Below are 19,230 nucleotides of genomic sequence, written 5' to 3' on the forward strand. Positions count from 1 at the left end.
ATTTTTACTCCATAAAAGTTATGTGTATAAATGTAACCAATGTCACCGAACAACTTGTGTAGAAATTGTTGAATGGGAACCTAGTGTTGGGTGTTCTCAAGTCAGTTCCAACTCATAGCTACCCTATGTTCAACAGAATGAAACATTGCCCTGTCCTGTGCCATCCTCACGATTGTGGCTGTGTTTGAGCTCACTGTTGCAGACGTGTGTGTCAATCCATCTTGTTGAGGTTCTTCCTTTTTTGCTAACCCTCTACTTTACCAAGCATTATGTCCTTCTCCAGAGACTGGTCCCTCCTGATAACATGTCCAAAGTACATGAGACAAAGTCTCACCATCTTTGCTTCTAAGGAGCTTTCTGACTGTCCTTCTTCCAAGACAGATTTGTTTGTTCTTCTGGCAGTCCATGGTATATTCAATATTCTTCACCAACACCATAATTCAAAGGCATCTCCCTTATTCATTGTCCAGCTTTCCCATGCATATGAGGCTATTGAAAATACCATGGCTTGGGTCAGGTGTACCTTAGTCCTCAAAATGACATCTTTTCTTTTGAACACTTTAAAGAGGTCTTTTGTAGCAGATTTGCCCAGTGCAATATGTCATTTGATTTCTTGACTGCTGCTTCCATGGGCACTGATTGTGGATCCAAGTAAAATGAAACCCTTGACAACTTCTGTCGTTTCTCTGTTTATCACAATGTTGCTTATTGGATTTTTGCTGTGAGGATTTTTGTTTTCTTTATGTGGAGGTGTAATCCATAGAGAAGGCTGTAGTCTTTGGTTTTCATCAGTAAGTGCTTCAAGTCTTCTTTACTTTCAGCAAACAAGGTTGTGTCATCTGCATATCAAAGGTTGTTATGAGTATTCCTTCAAATCTGATGCCATGTTCTTCATTTAGTAAACCTTCATTGAAAACACAATACTATTTTTTTTTTAAGCTATGTAGATAGCTATAGATATTGTTGTGTGCTGTTGGGTCCATTCCAACTCATAATAACCCTATATATAACAGAGTAGAACAGCCCCATGGAGCCTCCTAGGCTGCAGTCTTTATGGGAGCAGAAGGCTAGATCTTTTCTCCCATGGAGTATCTGCTGGGTTCAAACCACCTGCCTTTCAGTTAGCAGCCAGGCACTTAACTGTTATGCCACCAAGGCTCACTTTCTCTCTCCCTATATACACATATATATATTTTAATTATTATGAATACATGCACACACACCATCATCATCATTGTCAACATCAGCCATTTTTATTGAGCACCTATCACAGTTTCTGTGTTCAAGGACCTGGCAGTGTTATTGGAGAGAGAAAGAATACAGAATATCCATAAAAAGAGATGGGAAACCATGCACAGCATAAACAGGTGGCTCTTAAAGTGTAATCCGGGGACCTCTAGGGGACCTTGAGACTCTCTCTGAGAGTCTGCCAGGGCAAAACTATTTCCACAGTAACACTAAGAAGCTATTTGTTTTTTTCACTCCCATTTCTCATGAGTCTGCAGTGGAGTGTCCTAGAGACTTCATGACCTGTGATATTGCAACAGATTGAATGAAGAAGCAGATAACAAAAAATCCAGTTTTGTTTTATTAAGCCAGAAATTAAAGATAGTTGCAAAAATGTAAAGCAACGTCACTCTTTTCACTCAGTGGTTTTGTTTTGAAAAGTATGATTATTTTTTATTAAAAATACATTATTAATGTTAACATGTAATGAGTTTTTATTGTTATTTTAGAATGAAATAATAACATCTTAATTTCTAGGTTGAAATTTTTAATAGAGCAAAATTGTTAAATACAGTCCAAATAAGAGTTCTTTGGAGTCCTTAATATAGTTTATGAGTGTAAAAGGTCCTGAGACCAGAAGGGTTGAGGATCACTGGCCTAGACTAAGTTCCTTTGCCTGCAATGTTCTTCCCCTTCTCTCCACTCATCCAGGTCTTACCTACTTGATCAGTACTGAAAGCCATTTCCTCCATGAGGCCTTCGCTGATTCCCCTACCTCCTCCTCAGCTACACAGAAAAGGGCTAATAATTATTCACCACCTCGTATATGCCAAGGACTGTCATAGAGGCTCCCATGTATATTAGACATTACCTCTCAGTCATGTGCTCTCCTACTCCCTTATTTGTTGTGGAATACTCTTACTTTGCAGTGTAATTTGTTAAGCATAGACTATTGTCTCTTTAAACTCTAAGCTCCTAGAGAGCAAGATCTATGCCTACGTAACACGATCAAAGGCACCAAGTTAGAAATTCTCAAAGTACACACAAAAACAATAGGTAGATTATTGCCAAAACTGGTATAATTAATATTTATATAAGGAGGTATAAAGGAAGAGATAATGAAAGGAGTAAGTTTTGATAAAATTTTCTTTGTAAACTTAATTTGAAAAAGTGATCACATAAAGTCTTCTGATTCCCAGAAGATGAGAAAGACAGAAGTATTAACCTTTTGTAGCTTACTTTGTAACATGAAAGCTCTGCAATAAAAATAAAACTAAGGCAGAATTTTGTAGTGAGGCCTATTAAATGAGGTCTCTTCCACCAGAGGTCAAGCCAACACTTGTCGTTTGTTTAAAGACTCAGTGTTCAACCATCAAATACATAACGTACTTTCCTGAAAATAACATAAGTTGAAGTTTGGGGATTTTTATTCTTTTTTTTAAAAAATCATATTTTTTTCATAAAAACTCGATTAAAATTAGGTCACTAGATTCTCATAAAAATGCCATCTAATTATTTTTTCAAAAGCCTGTTTTGAGGATCCAAAATATTAAAAACTGATCAAATATTTTAAAACTCTATAACCAATTCTATAGGGCAGTAAAATTTGATTTAAGTGTACTTTGCTTTAAAAAAAAAAAATTTTTTTTTTTTTGCTTTTAGTATATTTTTAATACATTATCAGTTAGCAAAAAGAAAAGAAATGAAAGCTCACATTCAAACTCCTTGGAGTGCATTCAGAAGTAAAAATGGCACACCTCCTTAACGGCTAACTTACAGGGTCGCTGAGTTGGAATTGACTCAACAACACGGGCTTTGGAGCCCCTGAGAGGTGCAAAAAGGTTAAGCACTGGACTAGTAACCAAAAGGTTGGCAGCTCAAGCCCACTCAGAGATGCCTAAGAAGACAAGGCTGGCAATCTGCTTCCGGAAGGTCACTGCTTTGAACACTCTGTGGAACAGCTCTACTCTGCATCATGGGTCACCTTGAGAATCAACTCGATGGCAACTAACAACAACAACATGGACTTATCACTCCCCGTGGGAGACATTGCTGAAGCCACTGACTGTTTGGTGTGTTCTGTTTGTTTTGATAATGTAACAATAGCAACGACAAAAGGGTGGGAGGTAGTTTACATAAAACATGAAGACTGATGGAAATATATGACTATTTGCTACCAGCTACTGAATAATCGAGCTGCAAGATCATGAGGTATTTTTGTTTGTTTTTGTTTTGGGGTTTTTGTTTGTTTGTTTGCATATTTTAGACATAGAGAATGCTATTGTTCTTAGCTACCGCCAAGTCACCCCCCTGAATCATGGCAAGCCCACTCACAACTGAATGAAACGCTGCCCGGTGTGACTCACAGGGTTTTCATTGGCTGATTTTTAGAAGTAGATCTCCAGGTCTTTCTTCCTATTTTGTCTTAGTCTGGAAGCTCCACCAAAAGTCATTTAAAAAACCTGAAAAAACAAACCCACTGCTGTCAAGTCGATTCCAACTTATAGCCATTAAAAAAAAAAAAAATTACATGTTAACAATTAGGGAAAACACTGTACAGCGTCATACATCATAGACATTTTCTTATAAACAGTTCACAAAACACTATTTTCTTAGATGCTATGAGTCTATCAAGAAAAATAAGCTTCTAAAATTATTTGCACTGCTATTCCCTCGCTGTAAAGAAATGTTTTCTATACATTTTCAGAGAATGTAGCTTCCTAATTTTTACTGATTTACCATGCGTGATCCATAGACAAACATTTGCAATGTCGCAATAAGCATATTGAAAGTTCTTCTTAAATAAAAGCCCTTGTATCCCGGCACTGGCAAACACACTGTCACATACATACACCCCACGACACACAGAGGCAGCAGAGAGAGGGTGGAAAGAACCATGGACTTAGAGGCAGGAGACCTGGGAGCCAGTTATGATTCCATTTACTTAATGGTGTGATATGGAGTAAGTCATTTCATTTTCCTGAACCCCAAATTTATTTTTTATAAAGCAGTTATAATAATAACCACTCTGCCTACCTCAGAGAATTGTGGTGATACCACCAAAAGATGACATATTAGAAAAATATTTTGTACTAAGATATGATTTTCACAAAATATTTAAAGATACTTCTTATGCTGTAAAGGCTGTTTCGATAAGAGCTGTCTTTGTAAGGCAAAAGTTGAGTCATGAAACTAAAAGTACAACTTTCCACATGATGTGGAGTTTCCGGTTCTGTTTGACAGGGCCATGTTCCAGATGGGCGACTATTTACTACTGTATGACCAACCCAAGCTTTGAGTACATTTATTAGGACATGAAAATATTGACGGAGCTGAGATCCTGTTGTGAAATATAAGGACCATTAAATTCTAAAACATCATGGGCACCATCCTTTGCTCATGGGTTCTAATAGCTAAGGATGAAGATGATTTCAATGAAATGATTAGTGCTGGTGACAGAAGATTAAATATTAAAAAAATATTGATAAATTTATCAACTTGACTTCCGTGCCAGCGCTCGGAGGCCATGCTGAGACCTAGACTTAGATGAAGCCATGGGTTGAGCCAAGGCAAGTAAGAAGAAAAGCAGGTCCTCCCTGCTGGGGCACCACCCCTTCATGCTGCTGGGCTCCATTCCAAGTACCTGCCTGCCTCACTGCCCTGGCCTGGTACCTTCGTGGTTGTCCAGGGCTTGCAGTGGGACTTCTCTCCTGAATCTCCTCGCTTGTGCATGCTTCAAGCTTCCCTTCACCCCCAATGGGCTTCTCAGTGTCTGTGAAATTGGTGGTCTGGACCCAGGTTTTCTGTGGTTTATGCAAGTGACAGTCAACTCAATTGATCAACTGAATCCAAGGTCACACACTGAAAAGCCTAAAGGGGCCAGGCACATAAATAACTAATAAAATAGACCAGGTAGGATCTGTCTCCCTGGCAAGTGCCAGAACCGTGAAGAAACAGTGGCCTCTGAGCTCTAGCTAGCTGTAACCTAGCAGAAATAAAGGTCTCAATGTGACCAGATCTTCCATCTTTTCAGGAAAAGTAAAAAATCTGGATTTTTCTTTACGATCTTGAATTTACGAATGTTGGCCAAGTAAATCAAAGTCATCTTCTGAGTTTTGTGTGGGTTTTTTTTTTAAATCTCTTTATTTGTTTTAAATAGTATTTATGTAGTCAAAATAAAACACATCAACAGGTCATATACAGCCAACAGGCAGCCATTTTACCACCTCTGATTTAATGGGCGCAAAAGGGAGAATCTAAAAGAGGCCCCCTTCCCCATTTACACAAAGAGTCCCCTTTCCCGTCAGTTAACATAGTTGCATCTTAGGACCAATCTGTTGATGCCCCATTTTTCCTGGTTGTAAACCAAAAGGAACCAGTTCTGATGAATAGTTAGGAGGAAACGCTGGCCCTGTGACACAGAAGAGGAAAGATTGTTGGAAACTGTGTCCTCATTGCTCCCCTTCACCTACTCCACTGACAGTCTGCTGACTCTATGTTAAGCCATCCACACAAACTTCAGCTATGGCACAGACATGATCTTGTTGCTCCACTGGGTACTGTATAGCCCCTCCTCCGGGCATTCCGATAGTCTAGAGCCTCTGGCTGAAGGGAGAAGGAACATACGCCAGATGGCAGGAAGTCAACACACATGTCAAGTGTCTAGATGAAGAAGTCATAGGTCATTTGGCAAGTTATTAGCAAAGGTAGAATTAAGAGTAGAGTCCATTATTTCTAGTTAATACAAAAGACTGTCATTAATTCAGAGAATTATAGAGTATTTTACTCTACAAAAGACCTTGAAGATCATCTTGCCCTGTCTCCTCATTTTTCAGATGAGAAAACCAATGCCCAGAATTTCTAAGTCCAACACCTGCATTGCTTACTGTCTAAAACAAATGGATTAGAGAAAATATGTTGCCCTGCTGGCTAATCTCCTCCATGTAGGTGTACATGTTGCTATACGCCACACAACTGTCAGGCCAGGCATTTCTCAGAAATGGAGAAGGTCAAAAGACGTTATCAGTGGTCAATCAATATACTACTCTGTTGTTGATTATAACACCAACACCCAATAATTGTCTCCATTTCACCAGAAAACTGTTCAAGTGTGACAAATGTACCCTTGTTACCCAGGAGGTCTCTGGAAAGCTTTGCTGTGCTGATTGTGACTTTTGAAAATGAAAAATGACTCAATTGGATTTGATTTAATTACTTTGCAGAACCCACCTTTAAAACCAGTGAGCTTGTGAATTGCAAGTGGGATCTCAATTCGTCTGGAAGTAAGCCATAATAGGTTTTCCTGAAAAGAGTCAGTCTGTCTGCAGCCACAGGGAAAGTGAGATCTAAATTTCATAGACCAGCACATGAGCTAAGTCTGGCAGCTCTGCCTTGGTTAGGGAAGGAGCCACTCTTCTTATGTAATGGGAAACAAGCTTGCAACACAGGGCACCAAGAGTGGCTCCCAGTGAAAGCGACGTGTGCTGGATGGTGGTTGTCACCCACAGGAACTGGTTTAACAGTCATGTCCTGCTTTTTAACTCCATAATTTATCAGGAGGGATTTATAAGCCTTTCATTATTAAAATAAAAAATAAAAGGAAAGATTTTTAATCAAGTCAGTACCAATCCTCTTAATTTAACCAATGGAGACACTAGAGTGAGCATTTGACAATTCTAGCCTCTTTTAACGTGAGCCACTTTGAAGCATCATGCCTGAAATTCTGTGACCCACCTCCCTGGCCACAGCAGGAACCCAGCCCCCTAAATTGTGCTGAAAATATAACAAATATAGTGGAGGATCGAGCTCTGGGAAGGGTTTTTTTTTTTTTTAATCGGGGAAGGGGAGTCTTCACCATTTCAGAAAAAACAAATTTTGACCAAAACTAGTGTCTTTCATTCCAGAATAACAAAGACTTCCTTTTTTTTTTTTTTTAATTATCATGGGACCGTATTCTACATTATGAACAATTTCCGACAGTGACTTCAACTGGAAATTTTATGAGCTCACTCAGGCACTATACGTGTCATTTAACAAAACACTGCTGCGCTGTAGTAAATAAATGTCCGTTTAGGGGTACATTATTTCCAACAGACACAGGGATTCTTACTCTGCCCACAAAGAACTGGCCTATCACCTATCATCACATCCTCAAGAGGAGGTAGCAACTACTCAAGCCAAGTTTTGCAGAGGTTAAAAAAAAAAAAGTGACATGCCCTATAAAACAAAGTCCTTCACATTTGTATAATAGAAGTTTAAGAAGCATTTTCACATAATATGAGCATAATATTACAGAATTTTTAAAAGCTTTTACTTGACATTAAGCGAAATATTTGCTTAATTAAATTTAATTAATTAAATTAATCCTCACAACCACCCTTATTTATAGAGGAAGCATCTGAGGCTTGAGGGCGTTCAGTAACTTGCCCAAAGGCCTGTAGCTTCTAAAATGGTCAAGTCAGAGCCTGAATACGTCTCCAACTCCAGTGCTCCTTCCAACACAAGCTCCTGCCTCCTCAACTCTACTTTCCCAAATAAAAAAAGGAGTCAGTCTTTCTCCATCTAGTACTCATCTCTAAGTATGAAACAAAATGCCATCATCCCTTTTTTCCAACAAGTTCTTCCCCTGCCCTAAATTTTTGGTTAAATCTTAAAGCCATGACAACAAGAGCTACGTCTGCCCTGTTCACTGATCTATCCCCTAACCAAGCACAGGAAGGAATAAAGAAAGAAGGAAGGCAGGGAGGGAGGAAAGGAGGGAAGACAGAAGGGAAAGAAGGAGAACAGGAGGGAAGGAAGAAATAAGAGAATGAAGGAGGAAGGGAGGAATCTTAGAAAATTCTTTTAGTCTCATTACCATGGCTAGAGTCCCTGGAGGTGCAAATAGTTAAGACGATCGGCTACTTATCGAAGGGTTGGTAGTTTGAGTCCACGCTGAGGTGCCTCAGAAGAAGGGCCACAGCCATTGAAAATCCTATGGAATTCTACTCTGACACACATGGAGTCGCCATGAATTGGAACTGACTCAATGGCAACTGGTGTATCATCACCACAGCAATCAACCATCCACTAAGTAGCACTTAGTACGTGCTCTGCACTCTGCTAGGATAAGACGGAAATGCCAATCAGGATTCCTCCCTTCAGGAAGATTATCATGTAGCAAAAAAAGGTAAAAAAAAATGGATCGGCCAGAGAAGAAAGCAACTTGGTACAGACTCTCAGAGAGGGAGTTTAGAGACAGGAGACAGCAGAAAGTCAGAGAAGCTCCACGGAGTAATGAGGCCTGAGGGAGCCCAAAGCTGCAGTGAGATCTGGCTTAGGGAACAAAAGAAAGTAGCCTCCCAAGAGGGCAGACTAATCCAGAAGGAACTCGATTCCTCCTTTTGACGTGTTTTACGTGCAAAAGGTCCAAACCAAATCAGCAAGGCAGAGGCTGAAAACACCAGAAGGCAACACTGGCTACTCCGTGGGCATGAAGAGACTCCGTGAGTCATTGCTAGAATGTCAAAGGTATTTCTTAGTCAGGAAACAGCCTCAACAACTTAGAACAAACATAAATCTAAAGAGCAAAGAAGCCAGCACAGAGTCCAGGTCCCTTGACAGCAGGCCTGCGCCCTATTTACTATAAAAGGGACCTCAGCTGCCATCAGACCCTTCACCCTTGCAGTGAAGCATACGACTCCTTGATTTATGCCTCTGCTCTTGCTGAGCACTTCATTCAAGGGGGATGTACTAACATCGATCCAAAACACAATGCACGTGCCACATCTTAAAATAACAATTTGTGGAGTAGCTTTGCCAGCTCCTGTCAAAAATATTGCATACGTATTTACCTTAGGCAAAAATCCTGATCCAAGCCACTCTACATTATTTTCATCAGGCAAATAATGACATAGACAGCTTAAAATTTAAAAATGACATTCTTTTCGCTTACTTGAAATAAGCAAATGAAATAAGTGAAACCAAAAGATTATTAATGGTTTGAGAGAAAGGGAAGTTTTTGTTCAGGGGGCATTGATTTTATGTTAGTGGGGGTAGAACAGTTCAGGTAAGAAGAGCCATAATGGTTGCACAAGGTGAAGAACATAATAGATGTCACTGAATTATATATACATGCAGAAATTATTGAATTGGCTAATGTTTTGCTGTATTTTCCCCACGATAAAAACTTTAAGAAGAAATGAAATAGAAACACACACACACTCACAAAATGGCATTCTTCACTGGAGGAAAAGTGACTTCATTCTTTACAGTAATTTTTTTTTAGTGCAGTTTATCTTCTACTGACATAATGTATAATCTTGAGTAAATCACTTAGTGTTTTTGGCATCAGTTTCTCATGAGTAGATGTTTAAGTGGAGAGAAGAATGATCTCTTAGCTTCCCTTAAATCTCTGAGTTGCAGTGAAGCTAATCTCTGTGTACCCTTGAAGTAGAAAATAGCACAAAAAGGCATGCAGTCTCCTCTTGAGGAACACTTGGGTCCCTGGATTATTTTAAATGATGGGTAAAGCAATATCAGCCTCAGAACTCCCTCAGACAAAAGACCATTTTTTCTCTCCCTATAACTGAGAGAAATCAAAAGACATGTAGCTAGATGTGGAAATGCTACCATCAGATTATTTTAGTTGTGCTTGTCTTCCTGAAGTATTATTAAGTCATTTCTGCCCTTAAAAAGTCATCAAATAATTCTGCAACCAAATGTTTGAAGTACTGGCAAAAAAGAGACCTAGTCTTAGAACTAGAAAATCTACATTGCTGGGCTGGCTTTGTTACTTACTACATAGGTGACCTTTGGTTCTTAACATGCAGAGCCTCACAGCCTCACTCCCTTAAGAAGGGGGTGGAGGGAGGAAGAATGACTCTCATGCTTAGCTCACAGGTTTGTCTGAGGACAAGGAGATAGTTGGTGTAAGAGTGCTTCCTAAACTTAAGTGTTCTTCAATTGAAAGGGGTCATCTTTTTTATTGCAAACCATTGTTCTCGTGATAGGAAGTCGGATCTATAAGCACAGCACTAGCCTAGACGTGTCATAAATTTAAACTTAAAAATTAATGCCATCAGCAAGAGAAACATTTATCATCATCATCATCGTTATTGAGAGGACAGAAAGGATTCAGTGTTAACAATCTGAAGAAAACTCATCAGAGGGAGCTCTACCCTTTGAAGATTATTAAACCATGTGACAACATAGGCAACCACGCAACCTCCTACACTGAAGCAACTCAGTGATAATGGTATAACTCACTCTTTCCTTGGTATCAAGTGCCATTGCCACCAGGAACAATGCCCATGCCCAGGTGATAACAGCACCTTCGTGGGTCAGCATCTCATCTCTTCACAAAGAGCAATTCCAGGACAGAGACCTGCGATGCCATGGTGCACTCTCCACCTAAAGACCTGTTAGAAAACTAAAAGGGAAGAATAGGCTCAGAATTTCTCAAGCCGAAAGAACTGAAGAAAAATTCAAGGCTCAAGTTGCAATACTGAAGAATTCTATGGGGAAAATATTGAACAACTGACGAAGCATCAAAAGAAGATGGAGGAATACACAGAGGCACTACACCAAAAAGAATTGGTCAATGTTCAACCATTCCAGGAGGTAGCATATGATCAAGAACTGATGGTATTGTAGGAAGAAGTTCAATCTGCACTGAAGGAAATGGTGAAAAATAAGGCTCCAGGAATTGACAGAATATCAATTGAGATGTTTTAACAAAAAAACGCAACGCTGGAGGTGCTCACTCGTCTACGTCAAGAAATTTGGAAGACAGCTTCCTGGCCAACTGAATGGAAGAGATCCACATTTGTGCTCATTCCAAAGAAAAGTGATCCAATAGAATGCAGAAATTATTGAACAATATCATTAATATCATGCACAAGTAAAATTTTACTGAAGATTATTCAAAAGCAGTTAGAGTGGTACATTGACAGGGAACTGCCAGAAATTCAAGCCAGATTCAGAGGAAGATGTGGAATGAGGAACATCACTGATGATGTCAGATGGATCCTGGCTGAAAGCAGAGAATAACAGAAAGATGTTTACCTGTGTCTTATTGACTATGCGAAGGCATTCAACTGTATGGATCTTAACAAATTTACGGGTAACATTGCGAAGAATGGAAATTCCAGAACACTTTATTGTGCTCAGGAGGAACCTGTATATAGACCAGAGGTAGTCATTCCAACAGCACAAGGGGATACTACATACTTTAATGTCAACACAGGTGGGTGCCGGGGTTATATCCTTTCACTATACTTATTCATTCTCTATGCTGAGCAAATAATCCAAGAAGCTGGACTATATGAAGAAGAATAGGGCATCAGGATTGGGGGAAGACTCATTAAAACCCTGCAATATGCAGATGATACAAACTTACTTGCTGAAAGTGAAGGGGACTTGAATCACTTACTGATGAGGATCAAGGACTACAGCCTTCAGTGTGGATAACACCTCCACATAAAGAAAACAAAAATCCTCACAACCGGACCAATAAGCAACATCATGATAAACAGAAAAAAAAGGCTGAAGTTGTTACTTGGATCCACGGTTAACGGCCATGAAAGCAGCAGCCAAGAAATCAAATGACATATTGCATTGGGCAGATCTGCTGCAAATCTGTTCAAAAGCAAAGATGTCACTTTGAGGACTGAGGTACACCTGACTCAAGCCATGGTATTTTCAGTCACCTCACATGCATGTGAAAGTTGGACATGAATAAGGAAAACTGAAGAAAATTTGATGCTTTTGAATTATGGTGTTGGCAAAGAATATTGAATATTACATTCTGCCAGAAGAATAAACAAATCTGTCTTGGAAGAAATATAGCCAGAATGCTCGTTAGAAGCGAAGATGGTGAGACTTCATTTCACATACTTTGGACATGTTATCAGGAGGGAACAGTCCCTGGAGAAGAACTTCATGCTTGTTAAATCAGAGGGTCAGTGAAAAAGAGGAAGACCCTCGAACAGATGGATTGACACAGTGGCTGGAACAATGGGCTCAAACATAACAATGATTGTGAGGATGGGCAGTGTTTCGTTCTGTTGTACATAGGGTAACTATGAGTCCAAACTGACTTGAGAGCACCTAGCAACAACAACACAGATCTTGGTCAGCCAAGAACACATGCATTAAAGCTGAGCTTCAACAACTTATCTGCTCTTCCAGGCCAGAAAAGACCTTTTTTGCATAGACAAGAATGCAACCCCTTAGCCACCTCTCTTGGGAGAATCATGACAAGTAGCACGAAGAGTCGCCAGTCACAAACAACAGGTGAGCTGAGTCACTCTTGCCTTTCCACACGTCTTGCAGGACAGAACTTTTCCTGAAAATCCTGAAGCTCAGATGTTTACAATTATGAGTAATGAGGCTCAGAGAGCAAGCCTCATGGATCACTTGTGTTTTATTTTTGGTTTTGTTTTCATTAGATGCAACACTGAACTGAGCCATGAGCCTTCCAGGGAGTTGCACAATCTCAGCTTTTAGAGATTGTGTTTCATGGTCACGGAAAAAAATAATAATAATCGTATTTAATAGGTTTTCACAATCATATTATCTGCTTAACCTTCCAAGTTCATTACTCACTTAATTGTAAGCCCTAAGGAAAGATTACAGGGTATGGACCATACCACACATTCACAACAACAAAAAAGTTGATGCTTCACAGTTGATGTAAAATATAAATGCAACATCAAAAATGATTTCAAGTGTCCTGATTGAAGCCCCTTCAATTTGAAATAATTGTACTCCTTTGATAATAGTTTCCATTATAAAATGGATATTTCCTGATATATAGGATGTTTATATGTTTATAAAGAGTTATTGATATGTGATATTTATATAAACTCATATGTGATCTTATGAACAGTTCATATAGGTCCAAAGTGACAAAATGCAAGCCTCAAACTGTGAGTGACAGGCTTTTGCTCAGTTAAACTGTTCTATAACTTTGTGCAATTACTCTTGTTCCCTTATTGAAGAGTAACTACAACTAGCGATTTGGGGGTCCGTTAGAACATAGTGCCCCATGTCAGAGTGGACAGCACAGAGAATGCATCCCATGTACAGGGCAAAGGTGCTTCTGCTCTGCAGGGAGTGAATCCTTTGCTTAGCTCTTAGAGTATCACGACAGGCCATGCAGGTTATAAAAAGCTTTAATTAGCTGTTCTACACATTAGAGCACTCTTCAAGCTCTAAAAGATGTTTTCCATCTTGACACCGTCTAAAGGAAAACTCTCAATCTGTTTCTAATTCTCTCATTTACTTCTATGGGATTAAAGCACAACAAAAGCTTTTTTTTCTTTTTTTTAAAACTCTATACAGAGTGTACTAAAATTGGATTCCTTGTTCCTGTTCTGAGCCAAGGCATCAGATCCACGTTGCTTCTGCCAAGTTTTTTTGCTTCAAGCTGCAACGTCCTTGTTTGTGTTCACTCCCAGTATTCCAGGTTACACTATCAAGCCAGGCTGACACTGTTCCACCCCCTCCCACAGAGGTCCAGTTGTGTTATTGAGAAAGGCTCAGCATGGTTGCAGGAGGACGAAGTCCTACATGTTCACAATGCAACCAAAAGCCGAGCTGCTGTGTGCTGACAAGAACAATCGCACCAAAGCAAACCAAGCATTAGCAGTCTCTCTTGGGCTCACAACAGTTCACAGGGCCAGGGCTGGTAAGGATATTTCTTCCAGGCCTTATAGCTTTTTCTGAGTCTGCCCAGAACCTGACAAGGAAAGAGAATCACAGAACTTGGGTTCTTCTGTAGTGAGTTTCTGCAGTAGGATAACAAAGGAAAGAAGGAGAAAAAATAAATTGTCTTTGTTGAAAAACTAGTTTATGAGTGTTAAATTGAGATAGAACAAAGAAAGAGTGTAGACTCGTGATTAGTCATTTCTTTCAGAGATGGTGGATGGAGGTGGTATTGTAATAAAATTAAATCCTTATTTATTCCTTAAAATGTTAAAAAATCTATTTTATGTTAGATAAATCCCTTATTGTCCACCACTCTTCTGTCAGTTTGTCATACTGTGGTGGCTTGCAGGTTGCTGTGACTGGGCCAATAAGCAACATCATGGAAAAGGGAGAAAAGATTGAAGTTATCAAGGATTTCATTTTACTTGGATCCACAATCAACACCCATAGAAGCAGCAGTCAAGAAATCAAATGACGTATTGCATTGGGCAAATCTATTGCAAAAGAACTCTTTAAAGTGTTCAAAAGCAAAGACGTCACTTTGAGGACTAAGATGCCCCTGACCCAAGCAATGGTATTTTCAATCATCTCATACTCACGGGAAAGCTGGACAATGAATAAGGAAAACCGAAGAAGAATTGATGTGTTTGAATTATGATGTTGGCAAATAATACTGAATATACCATAGATTGTCAGAAGAATGAGCAGACCTGTCTTGGAAAAATTACAGCCAGGATGCTCCTTAGAAGTGAGGATGGTGAGACTTCTCTGGAGAAGGACATCATGCTTGGTAAAGTAGAGGGTCAGTGAAAAAGAGGAAGACCCTCAATAAGATGGATTGACACACTGGCTGCTACAATGGGTTCAAACACAGAAACAGTTGTGAAGATGATGCAGGACCTGGCAATGTTTCATTCTGTTATATATAGGGTCTCTATGAGTCGGAACCAACTCCAAGGCACCTAACAACAACAAATTCCTTACTGTAGTGGCCAAAACAAAAAAATACTTGGTTGTTACTATTTTAAATTTCAAAGGACATTTTCAGTGAAAAGACTTCTTAATGAACACATAAGGTTGGTGTTCAGTTACTTGGTCAATACAATTGAAAGAACATACCAGAAGTCTGTACTAATCCACACCAGTGGTCACTGCAGGGGCATAGGACAGTGACAGTTTGCTCCAATCATCATCTCCTCCCTACCCCAGTCCACCTCTTCTTACCTCTGGCCTGTAGCTAATCCTGGCATAGCTCACTTTCTGTGTCTCTTTTCCAAAAGCCATCCGCTTTTCTCAGCGTACTTCCCAGAGTATCCTTTCAAGTTTCATTCCTAATCCTAAGGTTGCTGTGTAGTATCTGGGCATTAGTGTCCCAATAACAGGGCCACAAACAAGCATCTCATCAGATCTATCTGTTCCAGGGGGTAATGCAAGCTGAGTTTTGCAGCCACACACTTCGGAGGCTCAGAACCACAGGGGGTTCTAGAACAAATCTATCCTCGGAGGCCCCTCCAGAAGGGACAGTCTTCACCTCTGTACCCACCACACTCATCCACAGCCACATGAAATGTTTTGGAGCTATTTGGTATTCACTGCCCCAGCAAGCAACTAAACAATGATGATGGCGTTCATTCAAAATCATCTCTTGAGAACCCACTTTGTCAAGCACTGGGCTAGATGCTGAGGATATAGAGATGAAAGGACAGGTAGACCAAAGTGTTGGTAGGTGTTAACAATAGTCATTAAGGTCATCCTTGTTCCTTTGTTCTGACTCCATAATCCCTATTAAAGCCTTGGTTTTATGTCGGCTTTAAAAGATTTTGACATACCTGATCTTATTTGATCACCTCAACAATCTTGTTGGATAGGAATTGTTCATTTTTTACGTGAAGAAACCGAGGCTTGGAGATGCTGAGTGATTAACCTCAAGTTACATAGCTGGTGACAGAATCAGGAGTCAAACTTAAAACTTCTACTGTAAATTCAGGCTTCCAACATACATCACCCAGCCTCTTGAAAGTCAAGACGGGAAATATTTTTTTCCTTCTTGTGGTAACACAACAACAAACAGGTCTTGAACACCTATCGTATGCAAAACTTGCCCTGGCTTCTGGTGAGAAGATACAGCAATACAAACAGTTGAATGAAACATTGTCCCTATTCAAAGGAGTTTAGTGAGGGGAAGAAAAGTTATTGACTATGAACAACTAATTCAAGGGAGTTAATCAATTGGAGTGGAGAGAAAGTGCACTGTAGTGTTGGAACGCAAAACTTTCAGGGTGAATTTGGATATTATGTTTCATAGGGGCTCTCTTTTATACCCCATCCCAATTACTCTCAGGCCAAGAAGCAGGCGATAGCAATATGGTTGTCCATGTAGACTTTTCCACAGGATAGACAGTGTAGTGCCCAACTGTCGCAAGCGTTCTGATTTCTAAAAATTGTCTTCTAAACTGGTAAATTGGAAGCACATTCTATTTTAAGAGCAAAAACAACAAAAGTTCCTTGGAATTTGGTAAATGTGCGTGAATCTTCAAGAACCTGAAAACCTTTAGAAAACTGATCAAGTATGATGACCTACAAAGTTAAAAAATAGATCTTGGACCATTATAATTATTTCTTATATTTTACCAAAAATGGTCACCTAGTCTCTTTAACATTTAACTAAGCTTTGAAAAACCTCACAATGGTATGGCAGGGAAAACTGAGATTGTTGCCATTTCTTTTGGAGGATCAGGAAAAATTCAATTGGAGTTGGAATTGGCCATCCTGGATGGCTGAGAAAGTGCCACTAATAGTAATTCTGGTAATAAAAGAGGCTCTGGACCAAGTCAAGTGCTCCTTAGCACAGTAATACCAGGATAACTATTACGGAAAGGGGAGGAGCAAAAATATGCTTCCTTTGTATGGGACTACACTGCGCTGCCTCTGTAGACAATCAATGTTTTCTCTATGTTGGGATATTGTTTCTATGAGAAAACAAGACATGTTATTCACTGCTTGAAAGACCGGACAGGAATTGAAGCCCCTCATCAACTGCGCTCATTTGCCCAGAGTTCACCCTGACCCATCCAGACTGCAAAGCCCGGATGAAGAACATCCATTAACACCTGGTATATGATGAAGGCAATGGAAAGACAAGGCACCTGAAGATAAATGCTCTGCTTCTTGAGGAGAAAGCTAGAACCTAGATCCTGAAAGTCTTGAGAGTGGAAATGGTGGGAAGAGAATGAGGACTGAAAAGAGGGGTGGAAGAGAGGAGGAAATATGTGACACCCTCTTTTCAAGACTTCTTATTCCTGTGTAGTGAAAGGAAATGAATGTCTGGCCCTGTTTTGTTATCTTCTCTGCGAGATACGCTAGATCCTCAAGTGAAGAACTACGTTCACCTGCTTCTCTGTCCAGAGGTCTCAAAGGGAGTCAGAATCCCTCTGGATTATCAGGAGATCTATCACTGAACATTAACAGTCCTTTATTATTACTTTCTTTTTAGCTATGCAGAATTCTCTGAATCATTTATTTGTTAGCTTAAGTTAATCACAGTTACTTTCTTTTGCTTGCAACCAAAAAATTCTAGTTACTCCCTCCCTATTCTTTCCACCATAACACTTCTAAACCTACCCAGAGCAGCATCTATCTTCTCCCATCCCAATGGCTACAGTGAAAGAAATCTTTCTCCTATTGAAGTCCAATCCCTTTTGATGGGCCCTAGATCCCACCCTCTTCCATACTTTCAGGGACCCGCACATCTTGGTTTATCTTCTATTTTCTGAACCATTAGTTTCTCCCTGTCTACTAGATCAGTCCTGTAACCTATAAAACAAGCTCTTCTATTAACCGTCTTAAAATACCCCCTTGTCCCTACAATCACCATGCCTTCTCTCTGTTCCATTTCATAGCCAGAACTTTGTAGAGAACTATCCAAACATGCTGTTTATTAAGTGAAGAACTGTTTAAAAGTTGCTTTAGGTTTTTTTTTTCCAACTATGTAAAGTCACTGTAGTACTTAAAATAGGGAGGAAGGGGCACAAACCCTATCAGCTATTGAATCACACAAACAAAAGTCTATCACTGCCAATGACGTTTGGGAAAGTAGCAGGCCCATGCCCATCCTGGGAGCCCTATGGTCTTTTAGGAAAAGCCACAATCACCTTCTTATTATTCAATAGCCAATGGTATTGGTCCTGCCAATAAAATTGGTATCAATCTTTTTTGTCATCTCACTGCCCACAGGTCACCTCGATCGAAGACAAAACAGACACGCTGTCTTATATTAGGTAGAGAAGACCTCACAGAGCCCAAAGTTTTATTTTATATAAATCAAGATAAGGCTCAAACCAATGTGTAAATTGTTAGTCACCTAATAAATCTGATAAAGCAGTTGACTGAAACTAAAGACAAAGTTTAGATATAGAGGAGGCAGGCCAAGATGGTGGAGTAGTCAGATGCTTAATGTTGTCCCTCTTATAACAAAGACCTGAAAAAACAAGTGAACTGGATATATATGACAATTTAGGAACCCTAATTTTTTTTTTAAGCATCAAAGACAAGGATGAAGAATCAGACTGAGTGACAGGTGAAAGGAGAGACAATCCAAAAACAGTGGAAATGGAAACTTATAGGTCACAAGCATCCTGCTAGGCGAACCTGCACAGCACAGACATATTGAGACAAGCAAGCATAAATCCCAGCCGAAACCCACCCTACCTGGTACAGTTAAGCAGGAGTGACTCTGTACACACCTCCAGAGTCAGCCAGGAGTGCTTCCAGCCCTGCAGAAGTTAAGTGCACACACACAACCCACCATGCACACACCAGACCCCCCACCACCAGAGCTTCACAAGTCTGAAGAACACTCCCACCTCCTCACCCATACCCTCTCCCTGCTAATGACACTAGCCTAACAGCATTCAACACCACCACACTCCCTAATCTGGGAGCTCACGGCCCCAATCTAGAGGCATCTGCCCCTTCACCCAACCACTAGTGCTGGGGTCCACATATCTGCAGCGTCCTTAACCCCCTCTAATCACCTATGCACAGCACTGACATATATAGACAAAGCAGGCAGCATTCACAGCTGAAGCCTACTTCACCTGCAGTAGCTAAGCAGGAGCAACTCTCCACATAAGTCAGGGGCCTGATAGAAGGGTTTTCAGCCCTGTAAAGGTAGGTGCAGGCACTCCACACAGTGTGCACACCAGCCCCCACCCCAAGCACTGGAGGTCCACGGGCCTGAGGAGCACTCCCACCCTTACCTTCCTTGTCCATCTGTTCTCCCCACACCTCAAAGCTGTAGACATGTGGTATTCA

The sequence above is a fragment of the Loxodonta africana genome, chromosome 1 (assembly GCF_030014295.1).
Source record: "Loxodonta africana isolate mLoxAfr1 chromosome 1, mLoxAfr1.hap2, whole genome shotgun sequence".
Taxonomy (NCBI): Eukaryota; Metazoa; Chordata; class Mammalia; order Proboscidea; family Elephantidae; genus Loxodonta; species Loxodonta africana.